Below are 14,686 nucleotides of genomic sequence, written 5' to 3' on the forward strand. Positions count from 1 at the left end.
CTGCTGTATGCTCGTACAAACACACATGCACACATGGAGATGCACATTCGCCTCTGCATTGAGGTAATGCTCTGAGATGGGGCATAAATGCAGCTGCCTTCTGGGGGCAGGTGGGTTACTCCATCCGGTGCCATCCGACCGGGCCACCCAGTGTCCTGCAGAGCAGCTGCTCCCGGAGCTGCCAGCCTTTCCAAGGAGAGCACCGGGCAGTCTGTCCCTGTCGCTGCCTTAAAATCCCCACACCTTGCCCAGGAAGCAGCTGGCTGGCTGAAGGGCTCTGCTCTTGGACCTAGGAGCCAAACAGCAAGCGGCCAGGGCTGGGCCAGTGTCTCTGTCAAGGGTCTGGCTGGGAGTGAGCCTTGTCATAGCACAAGGGGATGTAAAGCAAGGAAGAGCGTGTTGTGTGTTCTCTAGCCCAGGGCATGGGTGTGGGGTGTGGGGTGTGTGTGTGTGTGTCTGTGTGTGTGTGTGTGTGTGTGTGTCTGTGTGTGTCTGTGTGTGTCTGTGTGTGTGTGTGTGTCTGTGTGTGTGTCTGTGTGTCTGTGTGTGTGTGCGCGTGCAGTGCTTGGCTCAGACTCTTTGCAGACAGCAGCTGCGGTAAAGGCACAGCACTCTCCAGGCAGTGGTGTTTCTGTACTGCTCCTGGAAACCTGCGAGTGCCATGAAGAGGTACTGCTGTCTTCTAGCCTATTCCGATTCAACAGTATGCTCTGACCTTGATGATGTTGGTTTAAATAGGATATGAAATGCAAATATAGCCTAAGCTGAACAATTCTGGAACCCAGCAGAGAGACTGAAGGGTGGAACGCTTCCCAGAAGGGTCAGCAAGAGCAGGAAAAATTATATAGAGCAAATAAACAGAATAAAAGGCTGCTCTATTATCCTGGTGCACAGGGCTGCAGCTCCAACGGACTGCAGGAGCCTGTATTGCTCTGGGCTTACACTCAGGGACAAACTGCTGATCAGGAAAAAAAGAAGGGGCTAAGGGCAAGGAGACAAGTTGCTTCTAAATTCCTGTAAGCCAGGAGGATGTCACCCTCATCCTGCCCTTCAGCTGCTCCTACATCCTCCGTCACCCCACCCCACAGCCAGGGCAGCCACCCCGGCAGCTTCCCTGGGATCTGGGGCCAGGCCTTAGGAGAAGGTTTAATGTGCTGCAGGCTGCAGAGGGTGAATTGCTCCCTGCCCTGTAGCTAAGACACCCGGCAGGGGAGGGCTGCCTCCACCTAACCAGCCTCCCCGTGTTTTGGAGGAGCTGCTGTCACCAGCCTTGTCTGAAGCTGAATGCCACAAGCCTCGGACACCACGAAACATTTGAACACACCAAGTTTAACAGGTATAAATGCCTATTTTCAAATCAAGGTGGGATTTCCATATTGTCAGTAATTTTCTAGGGAAGCCATCCAGTTAACCCTGGCTTCACACCTGCCGGGGGAGCAGCTCACTGGCGGGCCAGGGGGGTCAGAGCCGGGCTCGTTCAGACCCTGCAGTGCTGCAGGGACCTCGCTGCAGGCTCCCGCACGGCACCAGGGACACCAGACGGACCTGTGGAGGTGTTGCCAGCCAGGGTGAGTTTGTCTCCCTTCTCCTTCATGCTGTTAAGGAGCCCCTACTCCTGTCTGTGCTGCAAGCAACTCAGAGATTAAATTCAGCTCAGAGTAGGACAAACTTCCCACCCTGGGGAGATGCCAGCACCGTGGGGGCAGCCCCGTGCCTCCCGGGGAGAGGCCGGCGGTGCGCAAGGGTTGGGTCCGTGGAGCAGCCTCACTTAGGCATCTGCAGAGCCATCGTGACTTTATTAAAAATTTAGAACAAAAATTACAACATTCACCCAGGAAGAATCGCTTTCCTACCAATTACAGTTAATGGGGTAAAATTAATGTACCAATTAATATGGCTGCTTCTAAACTCAGTCTAATATGTTAAATACTGTTCCTGCCTCTGTAAATGCAGCAAAATAAAGTGATGATCAGGATGGGAGCTAATAAAGTTTTGCTTCTCTGTACTTAAAGTATTTGGCATCACTGACTTAAGGCACAGGAAAAAGGAGATTATTTAACATTTTAAGGTTTGTAAGACCCATAAATCATTTCATACATGTCATATTTGTTGAAAAGGATAGAATACATTCAATTTTACAGTATATTAAACTTCATCTAATTTGAACGTAAGAACAGACCAGCAAAATAAATGACCAATTTCTGAAGCAGAAATTACCATTTGGCTGCTGCCATTATGAAGCTGCTGGTATTTTATCATGTTCTTAACATAATATTGCTTGTCTATTGATGCATAGTTATAGTGCTAGTCCAAATTGGAAGGCGGTGAAAGAGGACAGTGCAGAGGTTTTTTTAATAGGCATCATTTGTCAGATGTTATTTCAGAGGTCTTTGCACTGATGATAATATGCAGATTAAAGCAGAAGTAAATAGGAAAAAAAAAAAAAAAAGAGTGAGAGAGGGAGAGAAAGAGAGAAAGAAAAGCAGAAAGGGAATGAGAATTTCGGTATGTTCTGGCTGCAGCAGACGAGAGGCAGGCAGGTGGACCGGGCCCCAGCGGGTACAGATAACAGTAATTAATCTGGGTTGAAGGGTTTCTTCTGAAACCCCCGTAGTGTTTGACAAAAGGATGCATCCTCCTCTGAATGTCAATGCTGCTGAGGACCACGGGGACAGGCGGCAGCAGTGGTTCGGCCCCAGCTCCCTGCCCTGTGGGTCCCTCCTCCTGCCCCACGTGCTCCGCCTGCAGGAGCCACAAATCTGAGCACAAATAAAAATTATGTTTAGTTTGCAAAACAGGAGGAAGGTATCTCCATCCTCTAGAGTTCATTGTTCTGCTAGACTTGGTATTATAGTGGCAATATATTAAGGCGAAGAAAAATCAGCTGGCCGCGTTGCATCCAGAATGACAATGGAAAGCCACAGAACACAAAGGAGGTGCGGCTGGCTGGAGGAGATCTCTGCGGGGGGCTCCGAGGCAGCTGGCATGGCCAGGAAGGGTGCTGACAAGGAAGGAGTCCCCATGGAGCAGGGCCACAGCCCCCAGAGCAAACAAATCCCTCTTACAAGAGCACGGCGTTGCTGGGAAGAGGGGCTGGCAGCCAGGCTCCTGCATCACATCCACCTGCTGCTTCCCAGCCACAGCAGGCTCCTCTGGCAGCAGCTCCTGTGCCAGCAGCAGGGCAGCACCCAGGGCAGGGGAGCTGCCTGCGTGGGATCTGAGGCACCCGCTGTGCCCTGGGGAGGCTGCCAGGCCAAAGGGAAATTCGGGATGCGTGTGGGCAGCAGCACTGCTGCCGCCGAGCAACCTGCACGGATGTTCCACACCGACACTTAACAAGAACAACTCAGATCCTGTGTCTGCTTAAACCAAATGAATTGCTTGAATATTAGAGCTGAAATTGTGCTCCATGACTGCAAATCTGTGCAGGGATATATTGTGCTATAACATAGATTTCAATTACTTTCCAACCTTCAGCGCGATGATGCAACATTACACTCCACTGTCAGAGTTTGCCAGCATGCCCTTACTTTTATTTCTCCTGTTAAATATGGTCTTTGTTGCGCTTCATTGATCTCTGAGCATATTCTGCTGTTTACAACTTTGATAATCTTTGTGTAATCTTCAGGGGTAATTGAATTCCGACAAACATAGCTGAATTTTAAACACCACACGGATTTAAGTACATTGAAAAGCTATGATGTGAAAGTCAAGCCTGAAGAAAGGAAGAAGCAATTGCTTTCAGCTCTTTCCTGAAAATCTGGGGGTAAGCCAGTCCCTGAGCCTGGGGAAGACATGAACATGCTCGGAGAACACAGCTGGGTGTGGCACCAGACCTATCCCAGAGTTTAATCCCTGGCAGGAAATACCATTACATTTAATGATTTTTGTGTATGCAAACACCAAAAGCTTCTACACTCATGCAAAGTTCCAGGGAATTCCACTGGGTCTCACTCTCTACTAGTACAGGGTAGTCAAGAGCTATCAATCTTTGGTTTAATACCTAGGGAATTGCCCTTGTACAGATAAATTATTGTTTTTATGGGCATATTTTGTGAATTAGACAAGGGGGAAAATGTTACAGTTGGCTTTCAATGTAAAAGGCTTTTTTTTTTTTTTTTTTTTTTTTTGAGCCCTAGGGGCACATGCACAATGCTTTCATAATCATTATTGTTATTTATTACTTGCCGAAACCACGAACGTGCCAAGCACTGCGCAGGCACTGTGCAACATGGCCACAGGCCACCACTGCTCCCAGGCAGGCGCTGTGCTCCGATGGATGCTGGACACTGACCAAACCTTGTCCTCGCTGGGACGCGAGCACCACGGCCCCTGCACCCGCAGCAAAGGGGTCCTTCCTTCTCCCTCTGCTGACCCCAGAGCTGCTGCGGTTGGTTATGCCTTCCCTTTTGGTGGATGAAAAAACAGATGTCTTGCTTGAGGACATCGGATTTTTGGTGCATTTCATACAAAATTTAATTTCCCAAACCATCCTCATTCAGGATGCAAGGGGATTGCATGAGTACGATATAAATTAGTATGCTAGAGGAGCTTCTCCTGGAAGGGGGATAAGCTCATCCAGACGAGAAGGAGCCTCCAAAAACCTCAGTGCTGGAAGGGAAAACCTGCTTCTGTTCCTCTGCTGGTGCTGGAGCCGTGTCTCCCCTTTATTGCAGCAGCAGCACGCAGCAGCCTCTGCACAGCAAAGATTTCCTGCCGAAGGGTCTGAGGTGTGTAGAAGGGTCCCTGCACAATCGAAAGAAAAGGAATTAAAGGGCTGTCTGGCTAGAGAAAAGGGATATTGAATTTAATCAGAGCTGGTGTAATTTGGAAATCCAATTGCACTTGTCCCTCAACAAGGGCAGCACAGGGGGAGGGGTGTCTTGGCCCCAGGGGGCCCCGACCTGCAGGGCCAGGAGGAGCCCTAGGACAGGGACACGTTCCCAAAGTGGCAGCAGGGCAGGAGCTGCACACAGGACAAGCAGTGTGCAGGGCAGAGCAGCTCTCCGTCACCTCCACCTGCAGCTTGAGGGCTGCAGAGGGACGAGGGGGTTGTCCCCACACGGCTCAGCCCTCTGCTGGGCAGCTGCAACGAGCCCCCTGCGCCAGAGCGCACCGCAGCATTCCTGCGGCTCCCTCCTTGGAGATCTTCCAGCAGAGACCGCACTCCGATTACAATTGATTCAAATGTTTCTGCTAGGATTTTTAATTTGGACTCAGATACCTCCTCATACCTCACTTGCCCTGAGTCATTACGCTGATATTTTACCATCAGCCAGACAGATTTAAGGTCTTTGATGGACTCTGCAGATGTGCCCGTGTCTCCTGCCACATGGCACCAGCCCTGCCCTTTGTTGAAAGGTTCCTGTAAACTACTCACAGCCGTTCCTTGCACATTTCCCAAAGGACAAGAAGCTCAGGGGGCTCATCAGTATTTCAGATTCCAAATGTACATTACTTTGCATCCAGCCTTTGACCATAATGGAATACCCACAAGTCTGACTGCAGCAGAGTACACCATGTGGGCTCTTCTCCGGTGCGTGTGGCAGGGTGCTGGTCCATGCTTGCAGAGCACACTACAAAGCCTCAGTGAAGGAGCTGCTCACTCAGCAGCTCCCCCTCTCACCAGCTTGCAGGGAACCATGAGTCCAGTGAGCAGGAGAAGCGTGCAGGAGGGCGCATGGTGCAAGCAGCCTGAACCCTGCAGACAGACCCTGGTTCCTCCACAGACAAGAAAATGAGGGCAGAGAAATGGAGAACAAGACTCAGGCTGGGACGTGTCTCCTGCAGGGCTGGGGAACCTGCAAGCCCCCAGGGGCGGGGAGCAGCTGCTGGCTCAGGGTCAGCCCTGTCCTTACAGAGAGCCCTGAGCAGGCGGCCCAGCAGCACGGCTCAGCTGCTGTCTCCCCACCTGGGGCTTCACAGGGCTGCTCTGAAGCTGGGTGCTGAGCATCTCGCTGGCACACTGCAGCAGGAGAGCTGGAGCAGAGCCACTCCGAGCCATTATCCCTCCAACACGTGCTGTATTTGCTGAATTAAAGAGCAGAATTATAATGAGACTTGACGTTAAATTCCATAAAAAGTCAAGCTAATCAGTGACCGAACCTGTAATTGATTCTTTTGCTAGTTCAATACTTAATGCTACATGTTAAGCAATAGGATTTTACAATTTGCTAGCACTTCACTTACAGAGAATTAAGCAATAAAAATCCATTCTGAGCACAAACAGCAAGGAGGGAGCCACATTCACTAATAAGTGAACGAGCCAATAAAGTAGCTCAACACTCACATTGATCTCTTGTTTTTCAAAGTATCTACCCCATATGATACATGAAGCCTCTTTAACAAATGCAGGCATGGTTGGAACCCCATCACCACCACCCAGGTCACACCGAGACAAGAAGTGCCACTAACAAAGCCTGAGCAGCACAAGTGCCCCTGCAGGTGCAGGAGGCCTGGGGGGTGTAGACTGCACAGCAGCACAGGGAGCAGCGGGAAGCCCTGGGGGTGCCCAGACCCCAGCACCACAGGGCTCATCCAGAGGAGCCAGCACCACAGAGATGCTGGTCAACAAGCAAGTGCAGCCTGGCATCAGAACTTAGTTAAAATAAAAAGATTTTTTCCTCTTTTGGTCTTCTATTGGTTTTCAGCAAAAAATCTTTGTCTCAGAGCAGCAAGGTGCTTCTGCAAAATGATTAACCTGTAGCAGTAGCGGGAAAATCAGCAGCAGCGGATCTCATGGATGCCCATGAAATAAACGTACTCATTCCCCAGCTTGTGGGTTGATCCCAGCAGGAAAAACCCTTCTGTGCCATGAGCTGCCACTTCCAGAACATCAGTGTCAGCATGGGGAGATGTGCGCAGCCACATCACCATCCACTGTGTATAAACTGACAGCATTTTGTAGATCTCTAAGAAGGCTTATTTCTCCTCACGGAGAAGTGGCTAACAGAGCTTTCCTCCACGTGAGGCCAGTGCCTGAGAACACACAGAGACATCCGACCGGCCCCTGCGACCACAGCCCTGGTGCTCCCCAGGCTCCGTGGGGCACTGACTCGTTCCCAGCTGCAGCTCCAGCAGGCGTTTGGGGCAGGGCTGTCGAGCAGGATGCCCCCAGTTCCCCATACACCAGAACAGTGATCCCCTCAGCTCCTAGTCCCCTCAGCACCTCGACCCAGCCGCCCCCCTCCAGAAGCACCAGGGGTGCAGCTGCAGCAGGGCACTCCCCCACGCCACCCGGTCTGGCTGCAGCATCTCCTCCTTAGGTCCTCCTTCCAAAACCGCCTCTGCTAGGCCCTTGGCAGGAGAGACATGCTTCAGCAATACAATTATTATTGTAACGGGAATGCCTGCGCTCCCGCTCTCCATGGGGGTTAGGCATCCTGCTGTGATGATTCAGGGAATCTGTCGAGGCACATTTTATGAATTCCACTGAAGTTGTGGAATTGCTGCATTAGGCGAATACCTCAATGGTTGCCAAGTCAGCCACGTGCTGTCAGAGCTGCTTTACATTGCCCAGACCAGGGACAGCAGATACTCATAAATAGCAGTCATTTTCTCCCCTCTTTTCAGCACTAATCCTGCACTGACAGCATCTCACCCAAAGCCTACAGCAACACATGCTGCAGACCCACATTCATTTTTCTGGGCTTTTTGAAGGTACATTCAAGTGGCTGCAGAGATGTTGCAAAGGTGCCTTCAAACACACTTTAGAAACACCCAGAGTCTGGATGGCTGTGGAGCCAGCAAACCCTTCACAACACAGAACCAAGCCCTCCTGCTCATCACACACAAAGTTGTCTTTTGAGGAAGAGTATGATGAGCAATGAGAGATTGAATAGGACCAAACCTACCCATGCTCTCCAAGCTCATGCAGCCAAGCCCAGGGCACAGGCACACCACACTGCAAAGAGCTGTTGCATGAAGCCTAAGATCAGCACACGGCACTGTAAGATATCGCTGCTGGAATGAAGTGTTGAAAAATAGCAAGAAAACAAATCTATAGTCCTAGAAAGAGTTTCCAAATTAAAACTCGAAGTAGTAGTAAATCTCAGTTTAAACAACGCAGATTAACATTGCTGTGAGATGTGGCAGAGCAAATCAAATTGTGCTGAGCTGGAGGAGAAAGAAGAAATAAAACCCCATCAGGAGGCAACAGCAGCAGGCACAGGCAGGCTGGGTGAGCTTGTGCTTAGCAGCAGCACATGAGAGCAGCAGAATCCCACAGACCAGCATCATCACTGCCTGAGAGTCTACAGACAGCGTGGGTCAGCCCTGGAGATCGTATCTTCAGAACATACCTGGCTAATGAATTTGTGTCTGACAGATCTAAGTGTTAGACAATTTGTACAGTACGAGAACGCATCTGAGTACTTGTCACGCTAAAGGCATACAGGAGTGCTGTGACCACGCATCTGGCAGGCCCCACAGCTATTACAAGCACATCCATCACTTTCTGCAGGCAAGCTATGTAAATAGCTGAGGCACGCAAGCAACGTGCTGCTGTCACCACAGAGCACGCAGTGAGGACGTGCGGTCCCAACACCCCATACATATTCTCTCCCCTCCACAGCCCTGGTCCAGTTGTGCTTGGGCTGGCTAGCAGGTGGCTGGAGAGGCAGAAAACAATAACATTGGATGAAAGGTGTGTACACCTCTATATCTCTATACCCAGTTGCACTCTCACAGTGCAACTGAGACACAGTGTGTGTCTCACAGGGATGCGGAGAGTGCAACTGGGCATAGAGGTGTACACACAGATGGGAGGGAAAGAAATCACCACCTGTGCAAGCAAAGACAGGAAATCTAGGAAGCAGATGAGATCTAGGAAGCAGACAAAGGGTATAGGATAGCAGAACATATCCTCATAGGGTTCAAGAAAAGGAGATTACAGACTTTTGGTGACAAGAACTCCAGCGATGGCAGGTCTTATTTCCAGTGCCACAGCAAATGTACATACATGATTTGTGTGCGCCTCCTCCACACATCCAGCAGTTACTTTTGTCAGTACTCAGAACCATTATGCTCATTTATCACACCCAGATAAGTGCGTGCAATCAGTTACTAGCTGAGGCTGTCACAGAAATAGTGATAATTATTACAATATCCCATGCCTGAAAAATTCACTTCCATGAAACCTTGGAAGAGGTAGAAGCAAAGCACCTAGCCCCATTGCTTGTTTCTATTCAGGTTTGGAGTCAAGGGGAAATAAATTAGTGTTTTGGAAAATAAGGAGACCAACATGGACCTTGATATTTAGAAAGGATGAACAGAAGATCTGCCCTTAGGGGAGTCAGAGATATTTTATAAACTACTGGGGAGTAACCACAGTCTCAAGGGAAAAATAATAGGAAAATCTGGGGGGGGACCCATAAAGATTTAACAGGTGGGGATAAGTCCAGTTCACACGGAGCAATAGAAAATAGGTCTTGTCAAGCAGTCCCTACCTCCTTCTGCAGAGATCACAAGTTTGGCTGATTAAGGCAATTACATTGATGTAACAGACTTCCGCGAGTTGTTTGGCTCCATATCACGTGCCATTCCAATCGAAATACCGTGCTCTGCAAGAGCCCGCACTGAACAGATGCAGCAGCGGCCGAATCTCCTGTCGGTGAGGAATCCCCACCAGGGTGCTGCTCCCCGGGGTGCTGCTGGGGCCGGCGGCTGTGGCAGGCGCGGGGCAGGAGGCAGCGGGGCCCGGGCACACACAGCTCCTCCAGAAGCTGCTCCTGCCGGGCAGCAGGCTGGCAAAGCGCCTGGGACACGGTGACAAGCAGCATGGCAGCAGGTCCCAGCGTGAGGTGGCGGCCAGGCAGGCTGGTGTGCAAACAGAGGCACCGTCACCAGCAGAGGAGGATTTCCCCCTGCAGCTCTGGGGGGACTCTGCAGGGTACCACAGCTGTTCTCCTGTGCTGCCCTGAGATGTGAAAGCTGCAGAGAGGGAACGAGAGACAAAGAATACAGATGAAAAGCTCAGGAGAACACCTGCTGCTGAAAAGCCTGGATCAGACTGGCCCCAGGCAGCAAATGGCAGCAGGAGCCCTGTAAGTCAGCTACTGACCTCAGGTCCGTTCCGGGGGGCATCTGAAGAGGTTCAGCTCTGCTTCCGTACCCTCATTTTCTGCCCGGGCTGAGAGCAAGAGCAAACCTCCCCCGGCACAGGCACCAGGAGCAGCAGCAATGCACATCTATGCCCAGATGTGGGGATCTGGGAGGCCTGAGCACTCCTGAAATGGGATTTGCAGGGCAGCAGGTTTGCCCCCCGCCCTCAGCTCCTGCCAGGGTCAGAGCTCACCGGGTGTTTGGTACCACACCCCAGCCCCAAATGCAGTCAGTGCTCCTTCAGGGGCACTCCCCCACAACACCGAACACCTGATCAGCAAGGCTTCTGCTACGGACGAGTCTTCAACCATGAAATTATATGACTCTGCCTTGACCTCTGATTTTCTACAGTTAATATCTCCTGCAGAATATATACTGCAGCTCAGGGCCATTTCTCTGACTCAGCCAACAAGAAATGCAGTCTCAAAACATGCCTACACTAATTCACTGGGATGCCTTTCTCAAATACCTTTCCTCTCTCTCAGCACCAAGACCAGAAACGGGCTTGCTCTGGCAAGGGCAGCAGCAAAGCTCCCCTGGGGCTGACACCTCTTGACAGAGACTGGATTCCCCTTGCCCCATCCACATGCTGGGTTGACCCCAGCAGCCCAACCAGGCACAGATGCTGTTAAAGCCTATGCCTGATCCTCTGAGGACAGTGGCAGTGACCCCACAGGGCCCCTGCTGTCCATGAGAATGGGGCATGGCCTACAGAAGTGGGCCAAGAACTCCGGCGGACGGGTGGCTGCCTGGCGGAGTCCTGCTCCACCGGAGATCCCCAGGAAGGGGCCCTGCAGCCCTCTGGAAACCAGAGCTGTATGGAGCTCCGCAGCCCCTGCCCTGAGCACCCGACAGCAGCAGCTTTTGGCCGTTGCCTTCTGCTGACTACCAGCAGAAAGACCTCAGCTGCTGGAGGCAGCGGGCAAGCAGGGCACCCCCTGCCCAGGGCACCAGCTGCTCCCCAGAGCAAACCTTCCCACCCTGAGCCAAGCAACTGAAAACCAACACAACCCGGGTGCCGCAGGACGGCTGAAAGCATTGCCCTAGGCTCCTGGAGGAAAGGGGAAAAAAAATCTCACTTTTCTCACACTCTTAAGATTGCTCTAACAATCAAGATGCATCTGATCTGCCAGGAGGCTGATAGAGAGGGGATGCTGGTGTCATTATCAAGTTAATTAGAAAAACTTAAATGGAGCTTTAAACATTTTTATAATACATTTGCGGGCCTTTTTGGCAGGATTATTGCATCTTTTGGGTTTCCATTTCCCATTAAAGCATTCTCAGTAGTGCATATATAAAAGCCATGTGATCTTGGCTCCTTGCTGCCTTTTTTTTTTTTTTTTTTTTTTTTTTGTAAGATTTATTAAATATTGTAATCAGTTAAGTTCTGGCAGCTTAAACATTTTCTTTAATAGCCTTGTTAAATGTGGATTAGATTTAAAATGCCTGCCTCTGAACTCTTGAGCAGCAGTATTTATATGCAGTGTTAAAAAAAAATTAAAAGCTTTACAAAGTAGTAATTACTCCTCTGCCGTAGGAGGAAAGAGACTGACTTTCTAAGTTATTTTAAGGTAAGTTTTCCTGCCTCACCCTTCTTGGGCCACACTACACACAGACGCTCTTTTCTTCCCAGTGCATCCTCATTTCAGAGTGTGCAAAGCATCAATTGCAGAGCCCACACCACTTAGGTAATATCAGTTTTTGCTCTGTTTTGGAGCAAGGCAAGCAGGCTGCACAGTCCAGTGCCACCAGCAGCAACCAGAGGTAGCTGGTAGCACAGCTCTCAGTGTGTACCACGAGCAGGACCCCCACCCCATGCCAGGGAAGGACCCATGGCAGCACACCCTCAGCACCCACCTGGAGAACAAGCCCCTGCACCGTTAGCCTCCAGAACGGGCAGGGCACAACCCTCAGCAGCACCCGGCCCTGGCCCCTTCCCTTTGTGAGCTGCCCAGCAGCTGCAGCCCCTGAGCCCTGCCAGGCAGCAGCTGCAGCCCCTCTGGAGCTGCTCCCCTGCTGGACAAGCGGCCTCTGCCTCCAGTAAGGCAAGCAGAAGTGGCAAGGCCAGGCTGGACACTTCAATTATGCTGTTATTGACATTTATAAAAGCATTTGTTGTATCTAAATGATGCACAGCCTGATCGTCATCACTTTTTTTTTTTTTTTTTTTTTTTTTTGCCATGCTTGCAGGGAGGGGAGCACTCCACTACTGCACAGAGACATGATCTGGTGATGGTCTGGTGTTACTTTAAGCCGAGGAAAACTTCCAGACAGCAGAAGCAGGGGAGTAGTTCCCTTCCCAGTTGCCCCTCTCTGTCTCCTGTGCAGCAGCGTCATGCTGCCCCAGGGTCCCAGCCAGCTGTGGCTCCCACCCTCTGCACCACAGGCAGCTGCCTCCCAGCCCAGAGGGGTTTTGCTGAAAACGAGGCCAGCACAAGAGGTTGCCGCACGAGGCCAAGCACCAGCTCCACGCTCACTGTGCCTGCAGCCTCTTTCAGGGCTGTGGATAAGTGCTTCTGCACCTCTGCTTCCCTGTGCGAAGCACAAGCGCTGCTCAGCCCTAAAGGCTGAGTGGTGCTGGGGGCCGGCAGCCCCGGCCCAGCCCTCCTGCCCCGCTCTGCACGGGCTTCCCACCAGCAGCCCTGGCTGGCCATGGAGCAGCTGCGGCAGGAGGCAGCATCCATCCACACCTCGCTGAGTGTTGGCAGCTGTGGTGTCAGCTCTGCAGTTGGTCCTGTTTGTTAACAAACGTGTTAATGAGCTGTAAAGGGCAGGGAGGGCGAGCAGCGATGTACAAAACGTGCAGACACCAGTCGAGGCTGGCAGTAGCAGAGCAGCCCCACGGGGGTGAGCACAGCCTCCCCGGGACAGCACCCTTCAGCCCTGGCCAGGAGGCAGCGCTTCTCCCTGCAGCTGCCTGGCTGGACGGCCCCGAGGGCCAGGGAGCTGCTGGGCTTGTGCATAGCACCCTGCGCTGCTGGAATAAAGTTACCAGCCATGTGCTTTGCAGAGCGGTCAGGTTCAGGGACTGTGTCCACCTGCACAGGGCTATTGCAGCCCTGCCTGGGTGGCACCATTACTCCTCAGTTCGTGTTGTGGAAAGTACCAGTTTTGCTGAATATTTTTGAGGAATGGAAGGTACCTTTGGGAAACTTAACTGTTTTTTTTTGCCATTGAATGTAAGTCAATTTTCTTGGAGTGATTACCCTATCTCTAGAGGGTATTGTAGGAATAGATGACAACTAGAGAGGGACAAGAATAATACCAAGGGCTAAAAAAAAAAAAAAAAAAAAAAAAAAAAAAAAATAAAAAAAAAATCAAATAAGGACAGACAGAAAAACAGTGTAAAAAGAATGAATAAATAATGAATGGTCTTGAAAAGACAGTCTGGGAGCTCCTCTTATCCCATTCACATAACGAAGCGGAAACATGATTGTGAATTAAAAGGTGGAATAAAAGGGAATTACTTTTCTTATGTGCGCTGTAACAAGTGGGTAGGTCTCAGCACTGCACAAGGTCCCAGCGCAAAGCCCAGGTGTGCTCCATGGGGCTGCTCTGCATTGCCCAAAATGTGCAGAGTGCTTCCCCACCTGGGGGCTGTTGGGGGAGAACAAGGGAACCTCACGTGGCTTTTGTCCAGCCTCCGAACTGGTTTGACTTTCACCTTGTGTAGGCAATATGCTGCTGGCTGCCTTGGCAGGTGGGAGTACTTGTCTGTAAAGCACAGCGGCACGCACCAGCCCTTGTGCTGTGGTTTCCCTGTTAAACACAGCAGGGAGCAGAGCAGGGCAGGGAAGCAAGGCACAGCAGACTCCGGCACATCAGCAATCGCCTCTTTTTGGGCTGCTTATCCAAAAGCATTGTGTTAGTGTTGTGTCTCTGCCCTGATCACCTGCACAATCCTGTAGAGGCATCTGAACAAGCTGCACTGTGCAGCCAGAGAGCTCTAAGCTTGGGGACACCAGGACAGTGTCCCCTGGAAGGAAAGAAACCTTCCTGTGTGGAGAAGGGAACTGCAATGACTGAGGCTGGTATATTTGTGGGGGTCCACTCGCACGTGTTCAGGCCTGTCCAACACAGGCATTGATGTCAGGAGACAAAACTAATTCCAGCAGTATTCTGCATATACTTTGGCTGTGCAGCAGGTGCTCCCACCTGGTCTGCAGGCCCAGGACATAGTGAAGGGCATCTGGGGACCTGACTCAGGTCCTCCATCATGGCAGAGAGGTGCTTAACCTTGTCTGCTTCTGGAGTGGCTGGCATTTCTTTTTCTTTCACGTTGAGCTCACTTATGCCCCCCTTTCTGCAGGAAAGGCATCCATCCTGAACCAGCGAGAAACCTGTACTCGGGATTTTAGGGCTGGGATCTCTGCAGCCAGAAGCCAGGGAAGGGTGTTCTGCTGGTGCCCCAGCGTGCAGATGCTGTGCTCCCAGCCCAGGTGACAGTTTCCATTCTCTGGATCTGCTGGTGGCACCCGCAGGGACTGTCACTGAGTCACAGATAAAACACAGGAATAAATAGATTTAAAATGTGCTAAAGCAGAAAGAGGTCTGTGAGCACATTTTTCCTGTCTCACAGCTGGGA

The 14,686-nt window shown here is 51.1% G+C and overlaps 1 long non-coding RNA gene across 1 annotated transcript; it reads right to left on the reverse strand.

Annotated features, from left to right (window-relative positions):
* Positions 1 to 3,275: 3,275 nt before the first annotated feature.
* On the reverse strand, positions 3,276 to 12,738 carry LOC137864904 (uncharacterized). Its single transcript, XR_011101683.1, has 4 exons — positions 11,959 to 12,738; positions 10,061 to 10,226; positions 9,447 to 9,930; positions 3,276 to 4,746 (listed from the first exon to the last, which is right to left on the reverse strand). It is a non-coding gene; the product is annotated as an uncharacterized lncRNA (long non-coding RNA).
* Positions 12,739 to 14,686: the final 1,948 nt, after the last annotated feature.

Source organism: Anas acuta, chromosome 15 (genome assembly GCF_963932015.1).
Source record: "Anas acuta chromosome 15, bAnaAcu1.1, whole genome shotgun sequence".
In the NCBI taxonomy this organism is placed as follows: Eukaryota; Metazoa; Chordata; class Aves; order Anseriformes; family Anatidae; genus Anas; species Anas acuta.